General features: G+C 46.1%; 1 protein-coding gene across 1 annotated transcript in view; it reads left to right on the top strand.

The window, feature by feature from the left end:
* Positions 1-12,091, top strand: part of TMEM260 (transmembrane protein 260) — a 99,022-nt gene that overhangs the window by 71,197 nt on the left and 15,734 nt on the right. The gene's annotated exons all lie outside the window — the stretch shown is intronic.

Here is a 12,091-nt window from a genome sequence, read left to right as displayed (position 1 = left end):
TTCTCCGGACCTCTAACGTCGGGAGAAAAGGGAACAATCGGGACGCGCACGTGGCCGGGGATTTTGTTAACCCCCCTCGTCTTTGATGTGCGAGTTCTGGCTGCTCTTAACCTCGGCCTGACCCATATTTGAGAGGATTATCGCAACCCGTACAAACAATTTCTGATGTTCTTTTGCAGGGGAAAATAGGGCACGTTTCTGGGCGGCAAGCAGTGAAATCTGTAAACGATATCGGGGTGCTTCAGGATGAGACGGGGGCGCTTCCTTGCCGAGATTATTTTGACAAAAGCCCTTTTCTCCCACCCGTTTCCAGAGCCGCGTCGCCCCTCGGGGAAACCTTCCCAGAGAGCGAGAGCAACCTAGAAATAAAAGCAGGAATAAATGGGGGGGGGACGACGACGACACAGATCCTGCACAGCCCAAGAGCCCTGAGCTCACTTAAACTTGGGTCCACGGGGTCCGTCTGTCCGGGTGCATCTTCCTCTGCTGAAGAGGGGTTGCTTTTGGCACATCACCTTTCACGTAGCAGTGCATCAGCCCCAAAGCACACTACTGGAATTGCTCGAGTAATTCCTAAATACGTCTGTAGGCATTTTAAAGTGATCGCTTTTACTGTTGGGTAATACGTGTAATTAAGTCGGCGTTATTTAATTTAATATCCTGTATTTTACAGCGTATCTGGGGAGGTGGAAGCGGCGCTGCCCTCCCGTGCGCAGTGCCAGGCGCAGCGTCAGAGCACAACTCGTTTTGATTATATTAAAAACTCCTGCAAGGAGTTGCTAAAGGTTTTGAATATTGGGTTCTGATTTTTTATTATTTTTTTTCTAATTAAGGTTATTCCCGTTATTACAGTTACTGTGAAGATCTGCCCCGCTTTTTAGTTTTAACTCCAGTGTGACAGTTCCTTATGTGCCCGTTCTGTGGATATGAAACGATGCGATCGTCGCTTTAGAGAAATAAGGATACAGGAGAGAAATGCCAGGCTAAATTTGGGCATTGTTTTTACACTTCTGGAGGTTTAATTTTTTTGGTTGTTGTTTAATTGGATTTGGAAGGTGTTGCTTCTGTCAAATTCAAAACTTACACGAAAGAACGGAAAACCTGGAACGGAGAGATGCTAGAAACTGTTAGGACTTACGGAAAATTATTTGATAGGCACAAGGCACTGACAGAATCAATTATTCAGCCTAGCAGCGATTGATTGTTTTTTGGAAACGAATTGTAAGGTATTGTGGGTCAGTTTTCTTTCCAAATTACAATGTTATATTTTTCCTTTTAAGCAACTTAAAACTGATTTATTTTTTACGACATTCATTTAGCAAGAGAAGTTTTTTCTTTCTATTGCCATCTCCTTTTAAAAAAGAAAAATACCTTTCAGAAAGTGTCCACTGGCACCGTCTGCGTGAAAGCCGTAACTATCTGAAGGCGACGTGTTTTGGTTTTAACCGGGCTTGTCCGTACTCACAAAGGAGCTAAACCGGCCTGTCAAATCCCCCCGCATTTTTGTGTTTTAATTAAAATTTAGCTGACGGGGTGACCCCCACGAGGTACCAGAGGAAAAATAAGCACCTGCTCCTCTTGCCGCGTGAAATGTGGATGTTAATATGAAAATATGTAGATGTTAGGAATACAAATAATTGATGAAGTACACATCCTTGGGGAGCAACGCGGTTCAAGTGGCAAATCTCTCTCCTCAAACAATAGCCACCCTTCAGCGGGGAGGAAGCCATCTCTATGGTAATGGGGCTGACGCTGCCCTATTGATCGAGTGGAAGAAGACATTATACAATGTCAGTTGGGTTGTTACAATTTCATTTGTCGTCTGACCTGAACTTAACCTCTAAAACCTTTCTTTTCTCCCCGCCAGCCGGGCAGGGTTGCTGTTTACCCTCGCGGGGTTTTTCTGTGCCTCCCAGCAGCCCCGTACGGTGACTCTCTCCCTTTTTTCCCCCCGGTGACTCTTTTTCGTTTAAGGGGCATTTCCCGAGTTTATTCCTCGGCAGGTCGGGACAATTTCTTTTACCGCTTAAGGAAAGAGTCGCCGTTCCCTCCGCGGCTGGGTGGCGTTCGGGGTGTTACGGCGCGTGCGGGATTAGGATCGAATTTATTCCTTAAACAGATTTCTCCTCGGCCAGGTGATGGCTGGCGGGATGCTCCGTGCAGGCACCGCTGGGGTCGATAGAAAGCAACCCCGGCGTCGTGTTTCTTTGTTAATTTTATTATATTGTATTATTCCATTATATTATTAGTTTCATTATATTATTAGTTTCATTATATTATTTTTTTTAAGCCCGGATTGTGCTTCTTAAAACAAACTTATGTCAAACCGCGTTGATGCAAAAAGCCCTTTTGTCAGTAATCCAGACTATCGCCGAACGAGCGGTTTACTCCTTTGAATTAGTTCTCGAATATGGTTTTCTCCCCGTCTGCACAGTCTTAATAAATTGCTTGTAATTATCGTAAAATGGCATTTACAAAGAGTTTTCTCGGACTGCTTGTAACTGAGGCAAATAATTCATCTTTGCTTTGAAAGAGGGGGGAGCTGCTTTATGTTTTTAGGACGCAGCAAGTGCGGCTATAGGATTGTTTCCTTAAACAACTATTTATTTGTTTTACTGTGGGAGGCAAAGCATAGCAAGTTTACAAAGTAAACCAATTATCTTCTTATAATATGATTGCCAAAGTGTCATTTTCTGCCCAGATGATGCATTCTTTGCGTTCTCTGTTGCAAAGAGAAATAGGATGCTTTCCCCCCCTTTAAGTGCATTTTTTTTTCCCGTGTATACCTTTAATAGCTTGGCTGCTTTGCTGTACCTAAATATACAAAGGTAATTTATTGCAGGGGCAGTAGCAGAGTGGAAGGTGTCACTGCCCAAGTACTCCTAGTAAGTTTTTGCCAGCTTTATTCTGGCTGAGTTGCACACGGGTTTTTGAAAAGGGGGAAAATGTTGCATTAAATTAAGCAGTTCGCGTCTCTCTGGTTTGCTGTTCTGGGTATCATGTTAGGTTTTGGACTTTGAGAGAGAGAGGGACTAAAAAAAAAATATATATATATATATATTCCCTGCCCCCCAAGCCTTCCCAGCAACACACTGTGGATGTATATGAAAACTGGAACCAACTCTTCTCCCACCGCCAACAAAAAGGAGCGGTAGTCATGTTGTATAATGAAATCATCAAAATGTTTTGGAAGTGGCTCTTGACCGTCCTGCCGGCTCTGAGGTTTCTCGCTCCGGTGATGTGTGTCCTGGAGCTCTCGTGGGAAGGTCCCTGAGAAGGACCAGGCGTGTTGGAGCACCAGGAGGATGGGTCACCTTCATGGCCATCCCCGGAGGGACCTCAAGGCTGACGCTCCCTTAAAACTAACCGGTGCTGGGAAAAGTTGTCTCCTGCCTGCGACGGGTGGGGAAATACGCCGTGTCCCTGGGGCACGCGGGTTTGTTGGAGCAGGAGTCATCCCCAAACGGTTTGACTCCTTTTTTTGGGGGCATGGTTTGGGAAAGACGGAAGGATGAGAGAGGAGCGCTCCCGCCTGGCGTGCCGGTGCCCCCTCGACCATCGTGGGAAATTAAAATATTGGGCTTTGGGGAAGGAGGAATCTCCTTACAGGGTGTATTTGGATTTTTCCAGATTACAGATTAGCGTAGATTGTCACCGTTGTAGCACAGCGCAAAGATCTTGGCCGTTTCAACAGCAGCTGAGCTTAGTAACAAGCAGTTACGAAGTTTTAGGAGGGAGAGGAGAAAGAAGGTACTCGAGTATTAATTTGTTTTTAGAAGAATATCTACCGTGACCTCTGGCTAATTGATCATATATATATATTTTTTTTTTTTCTCCCCCTTGTCCCCATAATAAACCGGCACCGAGTTCAGTCTGTTTGAAGGCATTACCAAATCTGTTCATTTGCATTTTGCTCTAAAGTAGGCACATTAGGCTGCAATAACTCTGCTTCGTTTTGAACGGGGAAGGGGGGAAAGCAGGGCAAAAAAACTCTCTTTTTTTTTTTTTTTTAAAGACTGAAGAGTCTTTTCTGACAGCTAGTCAGAGTTAGAATTAGTTCAAGGAAATGTTAATAATGCACTGCCTGGCTTAATCCCTTTGATATCACCAGGTATCCTCCTGTTCATGGGTTAATTGCTTTAAAAGCGGAGGCAATATTCTGAGCGGTGGGCCGCTTCACCTTTTCACAGCTGTTACCATTGAGTGACAACTAAATCCCATGTGTAAGATGAGGAAGAGCTCAATCTCCAATTGGGAGAAAATTTATGTAAACCGCAATCCCTTCAGAATGTGCGGAAGTCACAGACTTTCTTGATTTACTCTGCTTTTCCCAGAAAGCTCCATTGTTCCCTTCCCTAAGTCCCATCAACCCTTTGTAGCAGAATATCACAGCGGCGGCAGATAGCTTGAAATATATAAATGCTATCATAGCTCTGATTAATAGCGGCGCTTATGAGTCAAGTCTGATAACGGAGCAGCTCTCCACTCAATTTCAGATACCGCTAATGGAATCTGTCTCCTGCAATTGTAATGTGAGAAGGGCTAATTTGCCATGGAGCTTGGAGCTGTCACCAGCCGGGGATTGGGGGGTCAGATGGGAGCTGCCAGGTTTTTGCCCTGCAGCTTGTATCTCTCGCTTTGAATAGCGCAGCCCCCTGCCTGCCAGGGAGCTGATAGGCCGCCGGGGGGTTTATGCCACTCCGTACAATAGCGAAGGGCTGCATGGGCTGACTTGGTAATTGTGAAGCCAGCTCATTTTTATTTTATTTTATATTTTAGGAAAAAGACCAAGTAGTCCATTTATATGAATTCCCTCCTGCCCCTATCTTTTTTAGATCTCTTGCTTTGCATATGATATTGTTTAACTTCCTAAAACGTTAGGAAAAGTTTCTGCAATTACAAAAAAAAAAAAAAAAAAAACTTATAAAACATTTAAATAGCTAAAGTCGATTCCTACCGAGGGTTGGGGTTTTTGGCTGCTGGAAGTAGGCACCGGTTATTACAGGCACCCGGGATAAAGGCGTACCTATTTTGTAAGGATTGTGAATCAAATAATGGCTCTAACTGATATACCCTTTCTGCTTGAAAAGACACTGGGAGAGAAATTCTCATTTTTAATGGCTGGAAGCACAGTTTTTACAACTCACTATTAGAAAGGTGTGAGTACGGGGCGGTATTTATTAAGTAGCGCAGCTGTATGTGCATTTTATCGATCTGTCGTGAATTGTGCTACTCATTGAACTGCTCTGGGGTAGCTTGGTGTGGAGGTGTTGAATTTAATTACCAAACTTTTCTTGGGAAGGGGCGGCTGCAGGCGGGCTCCCCTCTGGTGTGGTGCCAGGTGCCTGGGAGCGTGCGAGGTTTGAGGTTGGGAAGTCCTGTTCCTCGCTCCCCTGCCAAACCCTCGCAGGGACTTTTCCCGTCCCTGGTGTCCAGGCCCACCGGTGTCCGCTGCCACCATCCTGGGGCACCTCGCCACGGCTTGGTCCTCCCTGTGAAAGGAGCTGAGGTGACACGGCCCCGGCACCCGAGAGGTGGCATGTAAGATGCCTCTTGCACGTGCTGGTGATGTTCACGGGCCCGTATTTACTAAGGGGACAGGCAGGGACTCAATATTATCCTACAGAGGTGGTGTCCTTACTGGACACATCCATGGTAGTGTCCTTGCTGGACACATCCAGTCCAGGAGGACGTATGCAAGAGGGTGCAAGGACCAGCTTCCCTTAGCCAAAATCCTCACTAGCTCAATACTCCTTATCCAGGCTGGAGCATCTCCTCTTCATAGAATCATAGGATCATAGAATAGTTTGGGTTGGAAGGGACCTCTGAAGGTCATCTAGTCCAACCCCCCTGCCGTGGGCAGGGACATCTTCAACTAGATCAGGTTGCTCAGAGCCCCGTCCAGCCTGACCTGGAATGTTTCCAGGGATGGGGCAGTGGTGTTTCAAGTCTTCAACTTGTGGTGTTTCGATAAAAGAATTTAAAAAAAGGGTAAGTAAGTGGTGGCAGTCCCTAGCTGGATGTGAGCGTGTGTCAAGCAGACGTGGCACTGAATGCATGTGGAGGGTGGTGAGGATGCTCCTGCTCGCCCCCACCCCGCGACATTGCGGGTCCGTGGGAACGCTGAAGTTGCGTGATGCTAAAGTCCCATTTGACGCAAAGGACAGCAGTCAGTTATAACCAACTTTGCTTTTTGGTATCTTTTTTCATGGTGGTCCTGTCCATTTGCTTGGTTTCTATTCTCTCCTTGTGGCCATGAAGACTCAACCGGGGGCGGCGAGCCAAGCTGGGCTCTCCCACCTCCTCCAGCGCCGGGAGCGGAGGCTGCGGGCAGGGCTTAAGTGGCTATTCAGCTCCAGGTCCTTGAGGAAGAATAAAATCTAGTTTGCTATTCCCTGTAGTACCTGCGCTGGCTCTTCAGCGCTGAGAGCAAGAGAAACCGCCTTTTGTCCATTGAGTGTTTGTGACGAAGAGACAGGCAAACCCGGAGGGACTGGGGTTTTTTGGGATAATTATTACTACTTAGGTCCTAAACTCATGTTCAGATTTTTATTTGTGTTTTATTTTTAAATAGTTCTTCTGTTTCAGCACCAATGCACATACTCACCTAAAATGTATCTGTGGAAAGCTTGGTTGTTAGGTCTTCTAACTCCCATTCTTTTTTAGCCTACATCCAAAAAAAAAAAGCTTTTTTTTTTTTTTATAAATCAAACAAGTGAAACCTCTTAAGTTAAATTTGAAATGTTAAATCTTTAATGCACTAGTCTGTTATACCGTGAAATAAAAGTACATTGAAGGGATATATCTTTGCTACTGCGCAGCAAAGTCGCAGCATTGCAGAGGCAGAAGTTGCTGGTGATGTACCTGGAGCCTGTGCAGGTGTAGAGGGAACCGCCGACATCAGGGCCATCATCTGCAGGTGCAGGGAGAGACTGAAATTTAAAAAAAAAAAAAAAATCCATTAATTAGTTTATTAGTGGGGATTTTAGAAAGCAGGAGAGTTTTGACTTATTCCACTGGGTTTAAAAAAAAAAAAAAAAAAGGAGACTGAGATCTGCTACCTGTAAAGTTTTGGAGGGAACAGAAGGCAGAAATAATCAGCTTATTTCACTAGGTACAGGTAGGTGTTTCCAGTGTTTAATGCATCAACTTCAAATATAAAATGTTCCGATTATCTTACTTCTTTATGAATCCAGTGCACTGAAGATTGCATGTAACGAAAACATTTCAATTAAATTCCAATTCCCGTCCATATATAGCTTTATACCAATCGTTTAATAAGTTTTTACAAATTGTTAAATATAAAATGTCTGCCATTATTTTCTAAATAAAAAGTAAAAACGCTGATCGAGTTCTTTGTTAAATGCATATGGGTTTAACCTGCGCTCTTGGCTAACAAAAAGTTCTACCAAACTTAGAGGAGAGGCTAAGTTTTAAATTGCAAACTGACGTGTTTTAGCAATTGCCAACAAATGAGAAGCTAAAGACTATAATTGCAAAACCAGCTTAAAATACCTAATTTCAGCTTTCCCGATTTGTTCCTGCAAACTCTTAATAAAAACCTCCAGCTAAAATATGCCAGGTTATAGCAAGTTTCTACTGCCCGCGTCCTTGGAGCTGAGGCCCAGCCGCACATTCTTTCACTTTGGTGCCTGAAAAGGCAAACAAAATAATAATTATTTTTTTTTTAAGTCTTTTCCTTTTATGTTTCGGGATGCCATGGGAAAATGCTTCTCACAAAGGACTGTGACCTCTCCTCTGCTGACTGCTTCTGCCCCTTCTGAGTGCGTTTTCAGATGATGGGAGTTTCTGCCGATGTTCAGAAGGTTACAGTTGGTTGACCGATAGGAAGGGACCTTCTTCCCCCTTGTTTTGTTTTGATAAAGCGCTCCATGTGCTTTGAGCAGGTCTTGCCCCAAACGAGTTATTTTGCAAAATCAAAAATACAAGCTGTTCCCTTGGCTTTTCCTCCACGTACGATAAACAAGCCCAGAAGGCAGCTTTTATTCAAGCTCGGTGCTTCAATCCTTCTCGAAGTGGGCCTGGCCGTGGTAGAGCTGTAATACCCCTGGGAGAAGTTATGAAGACTTTCCCACTGTTGCGTTGCCTGTAAATCTTTTCTTCTTTCACGAGCCGACTTCTGTGTGCTGAGGCTGTTCCAACGGCAGGGTACCACTACTCTGAATGCTTTCGTCTAGGTGACTCAGCCGCCTTCTCCAAGAGGTAGTCCCTACCTAGCCCAAGCTCAGGAGCTCCCCTCCACTGGACAGAGCCTTCTAGCGGGGTTTTGCCCACCCTTTGCTCTTCGTAAAGCCTTCTCTTCTTGAGGGAGTCGCTGCAAGGTAGCTTTATGCCTACGCTGTGTTGACAGATGAACACTGGATGGTTATTACGATTGCCATGGCTCCGTCGTTGGCAACCCATTGGTCCTCTTGCTCCAGTCATCTGTTCTTTCTCATACCAGTTCTAAAGACTGGGGGGGAAATTGCTGGCTTTGGGTGAGGAGGAAGCTACCCTCCTTGCTCCCCAGAAGCAATGGGATAAAGCCCTCCTAGATGTTGCTCTTACGTGAGGCCAGTCGAGGATCCAGCTGTCATGGGTCTTTGCCGTGTTTTTGGAGCACCTCAACTGTATTTGAAAAATGTTGTGTTTGAAGACAGAAGCACGAGTAGAAGTCAAGTGAGGATAAATCTCTGCTGCTCTCTGCTCTGGAGCCCTGATGTGCTGTCAAAAGGAGGGACAGTGTTAAGCAACTAAAAGGTGTTTCCAGAAAAAAAACCCAACTGTGTGGGTTTGGGGCTGTCTTGGCACTAAGGCAGGAGAGACACAGCACAGTGTCACTCCATGCTGGAGAAGTCCAAGAGGCTGCCAGATGGCAGAGTGCAGTGGTGCATGGAGATCCTCGTGTCGATCAAAATGAGCGGTATAACCATGTTAGTCTAGCCGCAAGGCAGGATTGATTTAATTTAGCCCCAGCATTGTGCTGACATAGTCACATGGGATTAATTTCTGCTTGTCCTGCTGGTGCTACTTTGCATCACGAACTCTTGGGTTGGGTAGACCTCCTGGGTGTGTTGGGTTTTTTTCTGTCAGGTGGTCTTCATCCTTATCTGGAGATACTTGCTCTGATCGCTTCCACTTCCAAGAGTGTTTCCTTCTAAATCAGCAGACTCGTAAATCCATCATTACCATTGCTGGTAGCAGAATCTGCAAAAAACTCTTGGTCTCCAGCTTGCATTTCCCAAAGCTACTGTCTCGATGTTCTTCAAGAACGCAACACGTTTCCATTTGGTTTTTTAGCGTCTAGTATACTTGCAGGAGGTTAGTGCTCCACGCATGCAACGTGCTTTTACAAAGTAAGCTTAGCAGCCTGGCTTTCCCACGAGTTTCGCAGGAAACGAAAGGCAACGCTGGCTCTGCTGACAAACGGATCTGTGGACCGTGCTCAGTGCTGGATCCTGACCCTGCGCTGGACAGTGAGCAGAGGTGTCCCCTGCCCCGCGTAGCTGGGATAAGGCTTTAAGCTTTGGGTTGAGTAGCTTTTGCTAAAGCCTTATTTCATAAAACTTGAATCGCCGGTTTGAGACTTTTTATCAAGAGGACGGGGTTTCTTTCATCTCATTTGAACTCTAATACACTCGGGTCTTTTCTGGGAAAGACAAGGAGAATGGGTAAATGATTGGGATGTTTGCCTAAAATGCTGCTTTTCATCCCAAGGTTTTGGGGGAGGTTGTTTTAGCTTTTTTTGCCTTATTTCCCTGCAAGAATTTCAAAGGGATTTACGAAGTTGTTTCTTTGTAACTAAAAGTTTGTGCTGTTTAAAGGGTTTAGTCAAAACTTAGGGCTGCTGTGTAGGGGGGTTTGCGTATCGGGGGATCTCTCAGTTTTTAAATACACATGGTCCTGCTGCCCTTTCCCGGTATTTTTCTTGAAGAGCAGAAACCACTCCTGACTTGATTCCTGTAAACTCCATTGTATCTTTCCCTTTTCTATTCGGGTGCCACATCTTTCTAGTAACAGGGAGGAGGAGAGCACAACCAGAGCCCTTGAGGCTGAAAACCTTGCCAGGCAGGTCATGTGTGTCCCACCTCTCCCTTGGAGGAGGTGGACTCAGGGCTGCTGGGCTGGCTTGGTAGCAAAACCGACGTGAACGCCTTTTCTGTATGCGATTGTGTGATTTTGAAACGTTATATTAATGCAGTGGGTGACAGGTCTTGCCTTGGAGAATTTCATGCCGAATACCCAGACCTGTGTTGAACGGCAGTGAAGTTTAGACGTTGGAAGAGTCCAGCATGGAGGTGATGCATTCGTGAGCACAAGGGAGATGTGGGAGGCATGGGGTTCATCGTTAGTCGCTTTAATGACTTATGAACAAGTCCTTAGACTTCCCGTTATGATGGGGCAGACAGATACACTTGTGAGAACCAAATCACCAGGGCTGCTCCAATGAGTCACTCGGTGCCATCAGATTCACCCTCAAATCTGTCTTGATGCTACTGGAAACAGAGGTGGTCTTCAGGGCCCTTCAGCGTGGGTGAATTTGGTGAATGCTGATTGATGGGCCCCCTGCTGATCTTGCAGCCATGGTGGCTTGAGCAGGCTGGAGTGAGAGTGGGCAGAGGGGGTGAGATGCAGAAATCCACGTTGCAGTTCTTCCACCGACGACTTTGCAGGCTGGGAGCTTCACGTTTGAACGAGGCCTCGCCACCCTGTGGATGTAAAAACTCATTTTGTAGACGTGTTAGTGTTCACCACGAAAAAATGATCCTATGATACAATTATTGTGTAGAAGGACTGGATTGGAGCGATCTGTATGGCAGGGTCAGGGATGGACAAGCCCAGCGCGCCTGCGCTTTTCAGCTGGCAACAGTAGATGCTTCAAAGTTTGCCTGACTTCCTACAGAAGGGGCCCCACGTTCACCGTTCTTCTTATAGGGAACTTTGCAGACGCAGATTTGGTCTGAAACAGTCCCACCGGCTGCCAGTTGGGGATTTTCAATTTTTTCCCCTTCCATTGATTTTTTCAAGACTCCCTGCCACAGTCTTGATGCTGAAGCTCTGTGTCACCCTGAGCTTGTCTCGCTCTGGCCTCGGATGCCTGAGAGTTGGTTTCTTTTTTCCCCGGTGTTAACTGAACTGCCTTCCTTCTCGCCCTCCTGCAGCTGCAGATCTGAAAACACTTTACAAAGGAGATAAAAATTGTTAGTCCTGTTTTGCAGATACCTGGGGCAGCAGTAGCAGAGTGGCTTGTCCCAGACCACCCAGCATGTCCAGTGTCGGTGGCAGGAGGAGGAATAGAGACCTGGTCTTCCCAAGCCCTCGTCCCAGTCCTCTCCTCCCCGTGAACCCTGCTTCCCATTTTTAATGGATTAAAAATTCCCGTTCTGACTGCAGAAGTCCTTCTTTGACGTCTACAGAAATAGGTTGGGTTTTCAGTGTACTGAGGTCATTGCGGGAAGGTGGAAAGAAAGCATAACCAAGGAGAGGAGCCCTTGCTAGGGAGTGCTGTGCCAACAGCTCCCTCATCTCTGTTCATAGAGGCTGTCGGTTTTGTTTACTTGGTCTCTATTTATCTCAGAGTTACGTGAGGAACCCCATAAGCAAGTCCTACATGGATGTCCACTCTCTGATCCCTGATGGGCAGAACAAACCACCTGGGGACCTTGGCTGTGCTAGAGGGTACGGCCAGTGTTTAGGAGCAAGTTACACGGGTAGCTTGATGAGGAAATTGGCTTTCTTATAATAATTTTGCTTTAAACCTGCTGGAAACGTTAGGACTAAATGGAAGTGTGTGCACCTGGGGTGGGACTAGAAAAATACCCAATTTGTGGTAGAACCTGGCTTAGTCTCACAGCAGGATGATGAATTTCTGGAGAGGAGCTTTGACTATAGCTGCAGCTGTTTATGTCTTTGGATAAGGCATAATTGAGCTGGTTGTGGTGCCCTACATGGCGTCTTTTCAGGGTGACTTCCCGAAGGGGAGACCTTCCAAACAGGCAGAGCCGGAGCTGCCCACGATGCGACTGGGTGGGAAGAGCCACGATTGCAGAACGGGCGTAATAGGTTTCCGGGGCTAAATCCCACCTCGTGG

This window comes from Pygoscelis adeliae, unplaced genomic scaffold (assembly GCF_000699105.1).
Source record: "Pygoscelis adeliae isolate BGI_AS28 unplaced genomic scaffold, ASM69910v1 Scaffold314, whole genome shotgun sequence".
Lineage (NCBI taxonomy): Eukaryota > Metazoa > Chordata > Aves > Sphenisciformes > Spheniscidae > Pygoscelis > Pygoscelis adeliae.
The sequence above is the reverse complement of the archived record's forward strand: the minus strand, read 5'-3'. Positions and strand labels throughout refer to the sequence as shown.